The following is a 16,630-nucleotide window of genomic DNA, read 5'->3' on the forward strand; positions in this document are numbered from 1 at the left end:
TATCAGTACAAATAGAATAGGACTAGGGATAATTATTATCATACTTTTTTTATAAGACAAATGTGAATGTATATGACATTATAACAGAGGCTTGATAAGCATATATTGTATTAGTCATGGGATGCTGAGATTCATTGTTTAACAACCTACATGAAGTGAAATATGTGGTTTCAGCTGCTGTATATAATAGTATGTATAGTAAATATTTCATGATACTCCAGGTAAAGAAATGAGTGAATAGAAAACTATAAATTTCAATTCTTGCTAATAAAATAGCCTGTGTGTCATTGTGTGTCAGTGCCATAGCTCCATGTCAATGACAGCTAGAAACTTGACACTTTGTATGCATACTAAGGGAACCCCAGTGGTCTACACATGGGTATGATTTTTAAGATATATGGTGTTTGTGAGTGTGTGTGTGTTTTTGTCAGCTAAAAACAAGAAATACTGTATACATACTGAAGATACCCCAGTGGTGTGAACTTGATGATTTTTTCGATTTCATGTCTGTGTATGGCATACATTTAACTGCTATAAACTTAAAACTTTTTAAGAATACTGAAGGGACCCCAGGGGTGTGCATCTGGGTATTTTTTTTTTTTATTTGGTGTCTGTATATGTGTGTGTGTATTTGTCAGCAACATAGCTTCATCAAGATGACACACAAAAACTTGAAAATTGCTATGTATACCAAGGGAAACTTGTATTAGAATTTTTTAAATATGGGGCAGAGACTTGAAGAGTGTACACCTGGGTGTAGACTTTTTCCAGTGCTGTAATGAATTTTTTTAAGTTGGTGTGTTTGTGTATCTGTATGACAGATACAGCGACAAAGCAAAATGGTTTGGGCACATGGAGAGAATGAGTGAGAAAAGATTGACCAAGAGGATATATGTGTCGGAGGTGGAGGGAACAAGAAGTGGGAGACCAAATTTGAGGTGGAAAGATGGAGTGAAAAAGATTTTGTGTGATCGGGGCCTGAACATGCAGGAGGGTGAAAGGAGGGCAAGGAATAGAGTGAATTGGATCGATGTGGTATACCGGGGTTGACGTGCTGTCAGTGGATTGAATCAGGGCATGTGAAGCGTCTGGGGTAAACCATGGAAAGCTGTGTAAGTATGTATATTTGCGTGTGTGGACGTATGTATATACATGTGTATGGGGGTGGGTTGGTCCATTTCTTTCGTCTGTTTCCTTGCGCTACCTCGCAAACGCGGGAGACTGGCAAAAAAAAAAAAGAAAAAAAAAAAAATATATATATATATATATATATATATATATATATATGTTAGTGGTTTTGATGCACGAGACCGGGTTATAGTGATGGGTGATTTGAATGCAAAGGTGAGTAATGTGGCAGTTGAGGGAATAATTGGTATACATGGGGTGTTCAGTGTTGTAAATGGAAATGGTGAAGAGCTTGTAGATTTATGTGCTGAAAAAGGACTGATGATTGGGAATACCTGGTTTAAAAAGCGAGATATACATAAGTATACTTATGTAAGTAGGAGAGATGGCCAGAGAGCGTTATTGGATTACGTGTTAATTGACAGGCGTGCGAAAGAGAGACTTTGGATGTTAATGTGCTGAGAGGTGCAACTGGAGGGATGTCTGATCATTATCTTGTGGAGGCTAAGGTGAAGATTTGTATGGGTTTTCAGAAAAGAAGAGTGAATGTTGGGGTGAAGAGGGTGGTGAGAGTAAGTGAGCTTGAGAAGGAGACCTGTGTGAGGAAGTACCAGGAGAGACTGAGTACAGAATGGAAAAAGGTGAGAACAATGGAAGTAAGGGGAGTGGGGGAGGAATGGGATGTACTTAGGGAATCAGTGATGGATTGCGCAAAAGATGCTTGTGGCATGAGAAGAGTGGGAGGTGGGTTGATTAGAGAGGGTAGTGAGTGGTGGGATGAAGAAGTAAGAGTATTAGTGAAAGAGAAGAGAGAGGCATTTGGGCGATTTTTGCAGGGAAAAAATGCAATTGAGTGGGAGATGTATAAAAGAAAGAGACAGGAGGTCAAGAGAAAGGTGCAAGAGGTGAAAAAAAGGGCAAATGAGAGATGGGGTGAGAGAGTATCATTAAATTTTAGGGAGAATAAAAAGATGTTCTGGAAGGAGGTAAATAAAGTGCGTAAGACAAGGGAGCAAATGGGAACTTCAGTGAAGGGCGCAAATGGGGAGGTGATAACAAGTAGTGGTGATGTGAGAAGGAGATGGAGTGAGTATTTCGAAGGTTTGTTGAATGTGTTTGATGATAGAGTGGCAGATATAGGGTGTTTTGGTCGAGGTGGTGTGCAAAGTGAGAGGGTTAGGGAAAATGATTTGGTAAACAGAGAAGAGGTAGTGAAAGCTTTGCGGAAGATGAAAGCCGGCAAGGCAGCAGGTTTGGATGGTATTGCAGTGGAATTTATTAAAAAAGGGGGTGACTGTATTGTTGACTGGTTGGTAAGGTTATTTAATGTATGTATGACTCATGGTGAGGTGCCTGAGGATTGGCGGAATGCGTGCATAGTGCCATTGTACAAAGGCAAAGGGGATAAGAGTGAGTGCTCATATTACAGAGGTATAAGTTTGTTGAGTATTCCTGGTAAATTATATGGGAGGGTATTAATTGAGAGGGTGAAGGCATGTACAGAGCATCAGATTGGGGAAGAGCAGTGTGGTTTCAGAAGTGGTAGAGGATGTGTGGATCAGGTGTTTGCTTTGAAGAATGTATGTGAGAAATACTTAGAAAAGCAAATGGATTTGTATGTAGCATTTATGGATCTGGAGAAGGCATATGATAGAGTTGATAGAGATGCTCTGTGGAAGGTATTAAGAATATATGGTGTGGGAAGAAAGTTGTTAGAAGCAGTGAAAAGGTTTTATCGAGGATGTAAGGCATGTGTACGTGTAGGAAGAGAGGAAAGTGATTGGTTCTCAGTGAATGTAGGTTTGCGGCAGGGGTGTGTGATGTCTCCATGGTTGTTTAATTTGTTTATGGATGGGGTTGTTAGGGAGGTAAATGCAAGAGTTTTGGAAAGAGGGTCAAGTATGAAGTCTGTTGGGGATGAGAGAGCTTGGGAAGTGAGTCAGTTGTTGTTCGCTGATGACACAGCGCTGGTGGCTGATTCATGTGTGAAACTGCAGAAGCTGGTGACTGAGTTTGGTAAAGTGTGTGGAAGAAGAAAGTTAAGAGTAAATGTGAATAAGAGCAAGGTTATTAGGTACAGTAGGGTTGAGGGTCAAGTCAATTGGGAGGTGAGTGTGAATGGAGAAAAACTGGAGGAAGTTAAGTGTTTTAGATATCTGGGAGTGGATCTGGCAGCGGATGGAACCATGGAAGCGGAAGTGGATCATAGGGTGGGGGAGGGGGCAAAAATTCTGGGGGCCTTGAAGAATGTGTGGAAGTCGAGAACATTATCTCGGAAAGCAAAAATGGGTATGTTTGAAGGAATAGTGGTTCCAACAATGTTGTATGGTTGCGAGGCGTGGGCTATGGATAGAGTTGTGCGCAGGAGGATGGATGTGCTGGAAATGAGATGTTTGAGGACAATGTGTGGTGTGAGGTGGTTTGATCGAGTGAGTAACGTAAGGGTAAGAGAGATGTGTGGAAATAAAAAGAGTGTGGTTGAGAGAGCAGAAGAGGGTGTTTTGAAGTGGTTTGGGCACATGGAGAGGATGAGTGAGGAAAGATTGACCAAGAGGATATATGTGTCGGAGGTGGAGGGAACAAGGAGAAGAGGGAGACCAAATTGGAGGTGGAAAGATGGAGTGAAAAAGATTTTGTGTGATTGGGGCCTGAACATGCAGGAGGGTGAAAGGAGGGCAAGGAATAGAGTGAATTGGAGCGATGTGGTATACCGGGGCTGACGTGCTGTCAGTGGATTGAATCAAGGCATGTGAAGCGTCTGGGGTAAACCATGGAAAGCTGTGTAGGTATGTATATTTGCGTGTGTGGACGTATGTATATACATGTGTATGGGGGGGGGTTGGGCCATTTCTTTCGTCTGTTTCCTTGCGCTACCTCGCAAACGCGGGAGACAGCGACAAAGTATAAAAAAAAAAAAAAAAAAAATATATATATATATATATATATATTTGTTTATGGATGGGGTTGTTAGGGAGGTAAATGCAAGAGTTTTGGAAAGAGGGGCAAGTATGAAGTCTGTTGGGGATGAGAGAGCTTGGGAAGTGAGTCAGTTGTTGTTCGCTGATGATACAGCGCTGGTGGCTGATTCATGTGAGAAAGTACAGAAGCTGGTGACTGAGTTTGGTAAAGTGTGTGAAAGAAGAAAGTTAAGAGTAAATGTGAATAAGAGCAAGGTTATTAGGTAGAGTAGGGTTGAGGGTCAAGTCAATTGGGAGGTGAGTTTGAATGGAGAAAAACTGGAGGAAGTGAAGTGTTTTAGATATCTGGGAGTGGATCTGGCAGCGGATGGAACCATGGAAGCGGAAGTGGATCATAGGGTGGGGGAGGGGGCGAAAATTCTGGGAGCCTTGAAGAATGTGTGGAAGTCGAGAACATTATCTCGGAGAGCAAAAATGGGTATGTTTGAAGGAATAGTGGTTCCAACAATGTTGTATGGTTGCGAGGCGTGGACTATGGATAGAGTTGTGCGCAGGAGGATGGATGTGCTGGAAATGAGATGTTTGAGGACAATGTGTGGTGTGAGGTGGTTTGATCGAGTAAGTAACGTAAGGGTAAGAGAGATGTGTGGAAATAAAAAGAGCGTGGTTGAGAGAGCAGAAGAGGGTGTTTTGAAATGGCTTGGTCACATGGAGAGAATGAGTGAGGAAAGATTGACCAAGAGGATATATGTGTCGGAGGTGGAGGGAACGAGGAGAAGAGGGAGACCAAATTGGAGGTGGAAAGATGGAGTGAAAAAGATTTTGTGAGATCGGGGCCTGAACATGCAGGAGGGTGAAAGGAGGGCAAAGAATAGAGTGAATTGGAGCGATGTGGTATACCGGGGTTGACGTGCTGTCAGTGGATTGAATCAAGGCATGTGTGTGGGGGTGGGTTGGGCCATTTCTTTCGTCTGTTTCCTTGCGCTACCTCGCAAACGCGGGAGACAGCGACAAAGCAAAAAAAAAAGAAAAAATATATATATATATATATATATATATATATATATATATATATATATATATATATATATATATATACATATATATGCATATTATCCCTGGGGATAGGGGATTAAGAATAATTCCCACGTATTCCCTGCGTGTCGTAGAAGGCGACTAAAAGGGGAGGGAGCGGGGGGCTGGAAATCCTCCCCTCTCGTTTTTTTTTTTTTAACAAAAGAAGGAACAGAGGGGGCCAGGTGAGGATATTCCAAAAAAGGCCCAGTCCTCTGTTCTTAACGCTACCTCGCTAATGCGGGAAATGGCGAATAGTTTGAAAGAAAAATATATATATATATATTGGGGTGTCTAAATGTGTGTGGATGTAACCAAGATGTGAAAAAAGGAGAGATAGGTAGTATGTTTGAGGAAAGGAACCTGGATGTTTTGGCTCTGAAACGAAGCTCAAGGGTAAAGGGGAAGAGTGGTTTGGGAATGTCTTGGGAGTAAAGTCAGGGGTTAGTGAGAGGACAAGAGCAAGGGAAGGAGTAGCAGAACTCCTGAAACAGGATTTGTGGGAGTATGTGATAGAATGTAAGAAAGTAAATTCTCGATTAATATGGGTAAAACTGAAAGTTGATGGAGAGAGATGGGCGATTATTGGTGCATATGCACCTGGGCATGAGAAGAAAGATCATGAGAGGCAAGTGTTTTGGGAGCAGCTGAATGAGTGTGTTAGTGGTTTTGATGCACAAGACCGGGTTATAGTGATGGGTGATTTGAATGCAAAGGTGAGTAATGTGGCAGTTAAGGGAATAATTGGTATACATGGGGTGTTCAGTGTTGTAAATGGAAATGGTGAAGAGCTTGTAGATTTATGTGCTGAAAAAGGACTGGTGATTGGGAATACCTGGTTTAAAAAGCGAGATATACATAAGTATACGTACGTAAGTAGGAGAGATGGCCAGAGAGCGTTATTGGATTACGTTTTAATTGACAGGTGTGCACAAGAGAGACTTTTGGATGTTAATGTGCTGAGAGGTGCAACTGGAGGGATGTCTGATCATTATCTTGTGGAGGCTAAGGTGAAGATTTGTAGGGGTTTTCAGAAAAGAAGAGTGAATGTTGGGGTGAAGAGAGTGGTGAGAGTAAGTGAGCTTGGGAAGGAGACTTGTGTGAGGAAGTACCAGGAGAGACTGAGTACAGAATGGAAAAAGGTGAGAACAATGGAAGTAAGGGGAGTGAAGGAGGAATGGGATGTATTTAGGGAATCAGTGATGGAGTGCGCAAAAGATGCTTGTGGCATGAGAAGCGTGGGAGGTGGGTTGATTACAAAGGGTAGTGAGTGGTGGGATGAAGAAGTAAGATTATTAGTGAAAGAGAAGAGAGAGGCATTTGGACGATTTTTGCAGGGAAAAAATGTAATTGAGTGGGAGATGTATAAAAGAAAGAGACAGGAGGTCAAGAGAAAGTGCAAGAGGTGAAAAAGAGGGCAAATGAGAGTTGGGGTGAGAGAGTATCATAAAATTTTTAGTTAGAATAAAAAGATGTTCTTGAAGGAGGTAATTAAAGTGCGTAAGACGAGGGAGCAAATGGGAACTTCAGTGAAGGGCACTAATGGGGAGGTGATAACAAGTAGTGGTGATGTGAGAAGGAGATGGAGTGAGTATTTTGAAGGTTTGTTGAATGTGTTTGATGATAGAGTGGCAGATGTAGGGTGTTTTGGTCGAGGTGGTGTGCGAAGTGAGAGGGTTAGGGAAAATGATTTGGTAAACAGAGAAGAGGTAGTAAAAGCTTTGCGGAAGATGAAAGCCGGCAAGGCAGCAGGTTTGGATGGTATTGCAGTGGAGTCTATTAAAAAAGGGGGTCACTGTATTGTTGACTGGTTGGTAAGGTTATTTAATGTATGTATGACTCATGGTGAGGTGCCTGAGGATTGGCGGAATGCGTGCATAGTGCCATTGCACAAAGGCAAAGGGGATAAGAGTGAGTGCTCAAATTACAGAGGTATAAGTTTGTTGAGTATTCCTGGTAAAGTATATGGGAGGGTATTGATTGAGAGGGTGAAGGCATGTACAGAGCATCAGATTGGGGAAGAGCAGTGTGGTGTCAGTAGTGGGAGAGGATGTGTGGATCAGGTGTTTGCTTTGAAGAATGTATGTGAGAAATACTTAGAAAAGCAAATGGATTTGTATGTAGCATTTATGGATCTGGAGAAGGCATATGATAAAGTTGATAGAGATGCTTTGTGGAAGGTATTAAGAATATATGGTGTGGGAGGCAAGTTGTTAGAAGCACTGAAAAGTTTTTATCGAGGATGTAAGGCATGTGTACATGTAGGAAGAGAGGAAAGTGATTGGTTCTCAGTGAATGTAGGTTTGCGGCAGGGGTGTGTGATGTCTCCATGGTTGTTTAATTTGTTTAAGGATGGGGTTGTTAGGGAGGTGAATGCAAGAGTTTTGGAAAGAGGGGCAAGTATGAAGTCTGTTGTGGATGAGAGAGCTTGGGAAGTGAGTCAGTTGTTGTTCGCTGATGATACAGTGCTGGTGGCTGATTCATGTGAGAAACTGCAGAAGCTGGTGACTGAGTTTGGTAAAGTGTGTGAATGAAGAAAGTTAAGAGTAAGTGTGAATAAGAGCAAGGTTATTAGGCACAGTAGGGTTGAGGGTCAAGTCAATTGGCAGGTAAGTTTGAATGGAGAAAACTGGAGGAAGTAAAGTGTTTTAGATATCTGGGAGTGGATCTGGCAGCGGATGGAACCATGGAAGCGGAAGTGAATCATAGGGTGGGGGAGGGGGCAAAAATCCTGGGAGCCTTGAAGAATGTGTGGAAGTCGAGAACATTATCTCGGAAAGCAAAAATAGGTATGTTTGAAGGAATAGTGGTTCCAACAATGTTCTATGGTTGCGAGGCGTGGGCTATAGATAGAGTTGTGCGCAGGAGGGTGGATGTGCTGGAAATGAGATGTTTGAGGACAATGTGTGGTGTGAGGTGGTTTGATCGAGTAAGTAATGTAAGGGTAGGAGAGATGTGTGGAAATAAAAAAAGCGTGGTTGAGAGAGCAGAAGAGAGTGTTTTGAAATGGTTTGGGCACATGGAGAGAATGAGTGAGGAAAGATTGACCAAGAGGATATATGTGTCGGAGGTGGAGGGAACGAGGAGAAGTGGGAGACCAAATTGGAGGTGGAAAGATGAAGTGAAAAAGATTTTGAGTGATCGGGGCCTGAACATGCAGGAGGGTGAAAGGCGGGCAAGGAATAGAGTGAATTGGAGCGATGTGGTATACTGGGGTTGACGTGCTGTCAGTGGATTGAATCAGGGCATGTGAAGTGTCTGGGGTAAACCATGGAAAGGTGTGTGGGGCCTGGATGTGGAAAGGGAGCTGTGGTTTCGGGCATTATTGCATGACAGCTAGAGACTGACTGTGAATGAATGGGGCCTTTGTGTCTGTTCCTAGCGCTACCTCGCACACATGAGGGGGGAGGGGGATGGTATTCCATGTGTGGCAAGGTGGCGATGGGAATGAATAAAGGCAGACGGTGTGAATTGTGTACATGGGTATATATGTATGTGTCTGTGTGTGTATATATATATGTGTACATTCAGATGTATAGGTATGTATATTTGCGTGTGTGGATGTGTATGTATATACATGTGTATGGGGGTGGGTTGGGCTATTTCTTTCGTCTGTTTCCTTGCGCTACCTCGCAAACGCGGGAGACAGCGACAAAGCAAAATAAATAAATATAATATATATATATATATATATATATATATATATATATATATATATATATATATATATATATATATATATATATATATATATTTATTATTATTATTATTATTTTGCTTTGTCGCTGTCTCCCACATTAGCGAGGTAGCGCAAGAAAACAGACAAAAGAAAGGCCCAACCCACCCACATACACATGTATATACATACACGTCCACACACGCAAATATACATACCTATACATCTCAACATATATACATATATACACATGTACATAATTCATACTGTCTGCCTCTATTCATTCCAATCGCCACCTCGCCACACATGAAATAACAACCCCCTCATGTGTGCGAGGTAGCGCCAGGAAAAGACAACAAAGACCCCATTCGTTCACACTCAGTCTCTAGCTGTCATGCAATAATGCCCAAAAACACAGCTCCCTTTCCACATCCAGGCCCCACATCCCTTTCCACATCCAGGCTTCACAGAACTTTCCATGGTTTACCCCAGATGCTTCACATGCCCTGGTTCGATCCATTCACAGCACGTCAACCCCGGTATACCACATCGTTCCAATTCACTCTATTCCTTGCACGCCTTTCACCCTCCTGCATGTACAGGCCCCGATCACTCAAAATCTTTTCCACTCCATCTTTCCACCTCCAATTTGGTCTCCCCCTTCTCCTCGTTCCCTCCACCTCTGACACATATATCCTCTTTGTCAATCTTTCCTCACTCATTCTCTCCATGTGACCAAACCATTTCAAAACACCCTCTTCTGCTCTCTCAAACACACTCTTTTTATTCCCACACATCTCTCTTACCCTATTATTACATACTCGATCAAACCACCTCACACCACATATTGTCCTCAAACATCTCATTTCCAACACATCCACCCTCCTGCGCACAACTCTACCCATAGCCCATTTTTGCTTTCCGAGATAATGTTCTCGACTTCCACACATTCTTCAAGGCTCCCAGAATTTTCGCCCCCTCCCCCACCCTGTGATTCACTTCCGCTTCCATGGTTCCATCTGCTACCAAATCCACTCCCATATATCTAAAACACTTCACTTCCTCCAGTTTTTCTCCATTCAAACTTACCTCCTAATTGACTTGACCCTCAACCCTACTGTACCTAATAACCTTGCTCTTATTCACATTTACTCTCAACTTTCTTCTTTCACACACTTTACCAAACTCAGTCACCAGCTACTGCAGTTTCTCATATGAATCAGCCACCAGCGCTGTATCATCAGCGAACAACAACTGACTCACTTCCTAAGCTCTCTCATCCACAACAGACTGCATACTTGCCCCTCTTTCCAAAACTATTGCATTCACCTCCCTAACAACCCCATCCATAAACAAATTAAACAACCATGGAGACATCACACACCCCTGCCGCAAACTTACATTCACTGAGAACCAATCACTTTCCTCTCTTCCTACACGTACACATGCCTTACATCCTCGATAAAAACTTTATACCTTCCACAGAGCATCTCTATCAACTCTATCATATGCCTTCTCCAGATCCATAAGTGCGACATACAAATCCATTTGCTTTTCTGAATATTTCTCAAATACATTCCTCAAAGCAAACACCTGATCTACACATCCTCTACTACTTCTAAAACCACACTGCTCTTCCCCAATCTGATGCTCTGTACATGCCTTCACCCTTTCTTGACCTCCCATATAATTTCCCAGGAATACTCAACAAATTTATACCTCTGTAATTTGAGCACACCTTTGTCCCCTTTGCCTTTGTACAATGGCACTATGCAAGCATTCCGCCAAATCCTCAGGCACTCACCATGAATCATACATACATTAAATAACCTTACCAACCAGTCAACAATACAGTCACCCCCTTTTTTTATAAATTCCACTGCAGTACCATCCACACCCACTGCCTTGCCGGCTTTCATCTTCTGCAAAGCTTTTACGACCTCTTCTCTGTTTACCAAATCATTTTCCCTAACCCTCTCACTTTGCACACCACCTCGACCAAAACACCCCATATCTGCCACTCTATCATCAAACACATTCAACAAAACTTCAAAATACTAACTCCACCCCCTCACATCACCACTACTTGTTATCATCTCCCCATTAGCCCCTTCACTGAAGTTCCCATTTGTTCTCTTGTCTTTCGCACTTTATTTACCTCCTTCCAAAGCATCTTTTTATTCTCCCTAAAATTTAATGATACTCTCTCACCCAACTCTCATTTGCCCTCTTTTTCACCTCTTGCACCTTTCTCTTTACCTCCTGCCTCTTTCTTTTATACATCTCCCACTCATTTGCATTATTTCCCCGCAAAAATCGTCCCAAAAGCCTCTTCTTCTCTTTCACTAATAATCTTACTTCTTCAAACCCACCACACACTACCCTTTCTAATCAACCCACCTCCCACGTTCTCATGCCACAAACATCTTTTACCCAAGCTATCACTGCTTCCCTAATGCATCCCATTCCTCCCCATTCCCTTACTCCTTTGTTTCACCTTTTTCCATTCTGTACTCAGTCTCTCCTGGTAACTTCCTCACACAAGTCTCCTTCCCAACCCACTTACTCTCACCACTCTTTTCACCCCAACATTCTCTCTTCTTTTCTGAAAAACCTCTACAAATCTTCACCTTTGCCTCAACAAGAAATGATCAGGGGACAACCCTCCAGTTGCACCCCTCAGCACATTTAAAATCCAAAAGTCCTCTTGTGCGCGCCCGTCAATTAAAACGTAATCCAATAATGCTCTCTGGCCATCCCCCCCTACTTACATACGTATACTTATGTATATCACATCTTTTTAAACCAGGTATTCCCAATCACCAGTCCTTTTCAGCACTTTAAATCTATAAGCTCTTCACCATTTCCATTTAAAAACACTGAACACCCCATGTATACCAATTATTCCCTCAGTTAAATATTTTTTTTTTTTTTCATACTATTCGCCCTTTCCCCCGATAGCGAGGTAGCGTTAAAGAACAGAGGACTGGGCCTTTGAGGGAATACCCTCACCTGGCCCCCTTCTCTGTTCCTTTTTTTTTTTTTTTTTTTTTTTTTTTATACTTTGTCGCTGTCTCCCGCGTCTGCGAGGTAGCGCAAGGAAACAGACGAAAGAAATGGCCCAACCCCCCCCCCATACACATGTACATACACATGTCCACACACGTGTATACATACCTACACAGCTTTCCATGGTCACCCCAGACGCCTCACATGCCTTGATTCACTCCACTGACAGCACGTCAACCCCTGTATACCACATCGCTCCAATTCACTCTATTCCTTGCACGCCTTTCACCCTCCTGCATGTACAGGCCCCGATCACACAAAATCTTTTCACTCCATCTTTCCACCTCCAATTTGGTCTCCCTCTTCTCCTCGTTCCCTCCACCTCGACACATATATCCTCTTGGTCAATCTTTCCTCACTCATTCTCTCCATGTGCCCAAACCATTTCAAAACACCCTCTTCTGCTCTCTCAACCACGCTCTTTTTATTTCCACACATCTCTCTTACCCTTACGTTACTTACTCGATCAAACCACCTCACACCACACATTGTCCTCAAACATCTCATTTCCAGCACATCCATCCTCCTGCGCACAACTCTATCCATAGCCCACGCCTCGCAACCATACAACATTGTTGGAACCACTATTCCTTCAAACATACCCATTTTTGCTTTCCGAGATAATGTTCTCGACTTCCACACATTTTTCAAGGCTCCCAAAATTTTCGCCCCCTCCCCCACCCTATGATCCACTTCCGCTTCCATGGTTCCATCCGCTGACAGATCCACTCCCAGATATCTAAAACACTTCACTTCCTCCAGTTTTTCTCCATTCAAACTTACCTCCCAATTGACTTGACCCTCAACCCTACTGTACCTAATAACCTTGCTCTTATTCACATTTACTCTCAACTTTCTTCTTTCACACACTTTACCAAACTCAGTCACCAGCTACTGCAGTTTCTCATATGAATCAGCCACCAGCGCTGTATCATCAGCGAACAACAACTGACTCACTTCCTAAGCTCTCTCATCCACAACAGACTGCATACTTGCCCCTCTTTCCAAAACTATTGCATTCACCTCCCTAACAACCCCATCCATAAACAAATTAAACAACCATGGAGACATCACACACCCCTGCCGCAAACTTACATTCACTGAGAACCAATCACTTTCCTCTCTTCCTACACGTACACATGCCTTACATCCTCGATAAAAACTTTATACCTTCCACAGAGCATCTCTATCAACTCTATCATATGCCTTCTCCAGATCCATAAGTGCGACATACAAATCCATTTGCTTTTCTGAATATTTCTCAAATACATTCCTCAAAGCAAACACCTGATCTACACAACCTCTACTACTTCTGAAACCACACTGCTCTTCCCCAATCTGATGCTCTGTACATGCCTTCACCCTTTCTTGACCTCCCATATAATTTCCCAGGAATACTCAACAAACTTATACCTCTGTAATTTGAGCACACCTTTGTCCCCTTTGCCTTTGTACAATGGCACTATGCAAGCATTCCGCCAATCCTCAGGCACCTCACCATGAATCATACATACATTAAATAACCTTACCAACCAGTCAACAATACAGTCACCCCCTTTTTTTATAAATTCCACTGCAGTACCATCCACACCCACTGCCTTGCCGGCTTTCATCTTCTGCAAAGCTTTTACGACCTCTTCTCTGTTTACCAAATCATTTTCCCTAACCCTCTCACTTTGCACACCACCTCGACCAAAACACCCTATATCTGCCACTCTATCATCAAACACATTCAACAAAACTTCAAAATACTAACTCCACCTCCTCACATCACCACTACTTGTTATCATCTCCCCATTAGCCCCTTCACTGAAGTTCCCATTTGTTCTCTTGTCTTACGCACTTTATTTACCTCCTTCCAAAGCATCTTTTTATTCTCCCTAAAATTTAATGATACTCTCTCACCCCAACTCTCATTTGCCCTCTTTTTCACCTCTTGCACCTTTCTCTTGACCTCCTGCCTCTTTCTTTTATACATCTCCCACTCATTTGCATTATTTCCCTGCAAAAATCGTCCAAATGCCTCTCTCTTCTCTTTCACTAATAATCTTACTTCTTCATCCCACCACACACTACCCTTTCTAATCAACCCACCTCCCACGCTTCTCATGCCACAAACATCTTTTACCCAAGCTATCACTGCTTCCCTAAATGCATCCCATTCCTCCCCCATTCCCCTTACCTCCTTTGTTCTCACCTTTTTCCATTCTGTACTCAGTCTCTCCTGGTACTTCCTCACACAAGTCTCCTTCCCAAGCCCACTTACTCTCACCACTCTTTTCACCCCAACATTCTCTCTTCTTTTCTGAAAACCTCTACAAATCTTCACCTTTGCCTCAACAAGATAATGATCAGACATCCCTCCAGTTGCACCTCTCAGCACATTAACATCCAAAAGTCTCTCTTGTGCGCGCCTGTCAATTAAAACGTAATCCAATAATGCTCTCTGGCCATCTCCCCTACTTACATACGTATACTTATGTATATCACTCTTTTTAAACCAGGTATTCCCAATCACCAGTCCTTTTTCAGCACATAAATCTATAAGCTCTTCACCATTTCCATTTACAACACTGAACACCCCATGTATACCAATTATTCCCTCAGTTAAATATTTTTTTTTTTTTTTCATACTATTCGCCATTTCCCGCGATAGCGAGGTAGCGTTAAGAACAGAGGACTGGGCCTTTGAGGGAATACCCTCACCTGGCCCCCTTCTCTGTTCCTTTTTTTTTGGGAAAAAAAAAAAAAACGAGAGGGGAGGATTTCCAGCCCCCCGCTCCCTTCCCTTTTAGTCGCCTTCTACGACACGCAGGGAATACGTGGGAAGTATTCTTTCTCCCCTATCCCCAGGGATATATATATATATATATATATATTTTTTTTTTTTTTTTTTTGCCGCTGTCTCCCGCGTTTGCGAGGTAGCGCAAGGAAACAGACGGAAGAAATGGCCCAACCCACCCCCATACACATGTATATACATACGTCCACACACGCAAATATACATACCTACACAGCTTTCCATGGTTTACCCCAGACGCTTCACATGCCTTGATTCAATACACTGACAGCACGTCAACCCCAGTATACCACATCGCTCCAATTCACTCTATTCCTTGCCCTCCTTTCACCCTCCTGCATGTTCAGGCCCCGATCACACAAAATCTTTTTCACTCCATCTTTCCACCTCCAATTTGGTCTCCCTCTTCTCCTCGTTCCCTCCACCTCCGACACATATATCCTCTTGGTCAATCTTTCCTCACTCATTCTCTCCATGTGACCAAACCATTTCAAAACACCCTCTTCTGCTCTCTCAACCACGCTCTTTTTATTTCCACACATCTCTCTTACCCTTACGTTACTTACTCGATCAAACCACCTCACACCACACATTGTCCTCAAACATCCCATTTCCAGCACATCCATCCTCCTTCGCACAACTCTATCCATAGCCCACGCCTCGCAACCATACAACATTGTTGGAACCACTATTCCTTCAAACATACCCATTTTTCCTTTCCGAGATAATGTTCTCGACTTCCACACATTCTTCAAGGCTCCCAGAATTTTCGCCCCCTCCCCCACCCTATGATCCACTTCCGCTTCCATGGTTCCATCCGGTGGCAGATCCACTCCCAGATATCTAAAACACTTCACTTCCTCCAGTTTTTCTCCATTCAAACTCACCTCCCAATTGACTTGACCCTCAACCCTACTGTACCTAATAACCTTGCCCTTATTCACATTTACTCTTAACTTTCTTCTTTCACACACTTTACCAAACTCAGTCACCAGCTTCTGCAGTTTCTCACATGAATCAGCCACCAGCGCTGTATCATCAGCGAACAACAACTGACACTTCCCAAGCTCTCTCATCCCCAACAGACTTCATACTTGCCCCTCTTTCCAAAACTCTTGCATTCACCTCCCTAACAACCCCATCCATAAACAAATTAAACAACCATGGAGACATCACACACCCCTGCCGCAAACCTACATTCACTGAGAACCAATCACTTTCCTCTCTTCCTACACGTACACATGCCTTACATCCTCGATAAAAACTTTTCACTGCTTCTAACAACTTGCCTCCCACACCATATATTCTTAATACCTTCCACAGAGCATCTCTATCAACTCTATCATATGCCTTCTCCAGATCCATAAATGCTACATACAAATCCATTTGCTTTTCTAAGTATTTCTCACACACATTCTTCAAAGCAAACACCTGATCCACACATCCTCTACCACTTCTGAAACCACACTGCTCTTCCCCAATCTGATGCTCTGTACATGCCTTCACCCTCTCAATCAATACCCTCCCATATAATTTCCCAGGAATACTCAACAAACTTATACCTCTGTAATTTGAGCACTCACTCTTATCCCCTTTGCCTTTGTACAATGGCACTATGCACGCATTCCGCCAATCCTCAGGCACCTCACCATGAGTCATACATACATTAAATAACCTTACCAACCAGTCAACAATACAGTCACCCCCTTTTTTAATAAATTCCACTGCAGTACCATCCAAACCTGCTGCCTTGCCGGCTTTCATCTTCCGCAAAGCTTTTACTATCTCTTCTCTGTTTACCAAATCATTTTCCCTAACCCTCTCACTTTGCACACCACCTCGACCAAAACACCCTATATCTGCCACTCTATCATCAAACACATTCAACAAACCTTCAAAATACTCACTCCATCTCCTTCTCACATCACCACTACTTGTTATCACCTCCCCATTTGCGCCCTTCAC

This window comes from Panulirus ornatus, chromosome 3 (genome assembly GCF_036320965.1).
Source record: "Panulirus ornatus isolate Po-2019 chromosome 3, ASM3632096v1, whole genome shotgun sequence".
NCBI classification, from domain to species: Eukaryota; Metazoa; Arthropoda; class Malacostraca; order Decapoda; family Palinuridae; genus Panulirus; species Panulirus ornatus.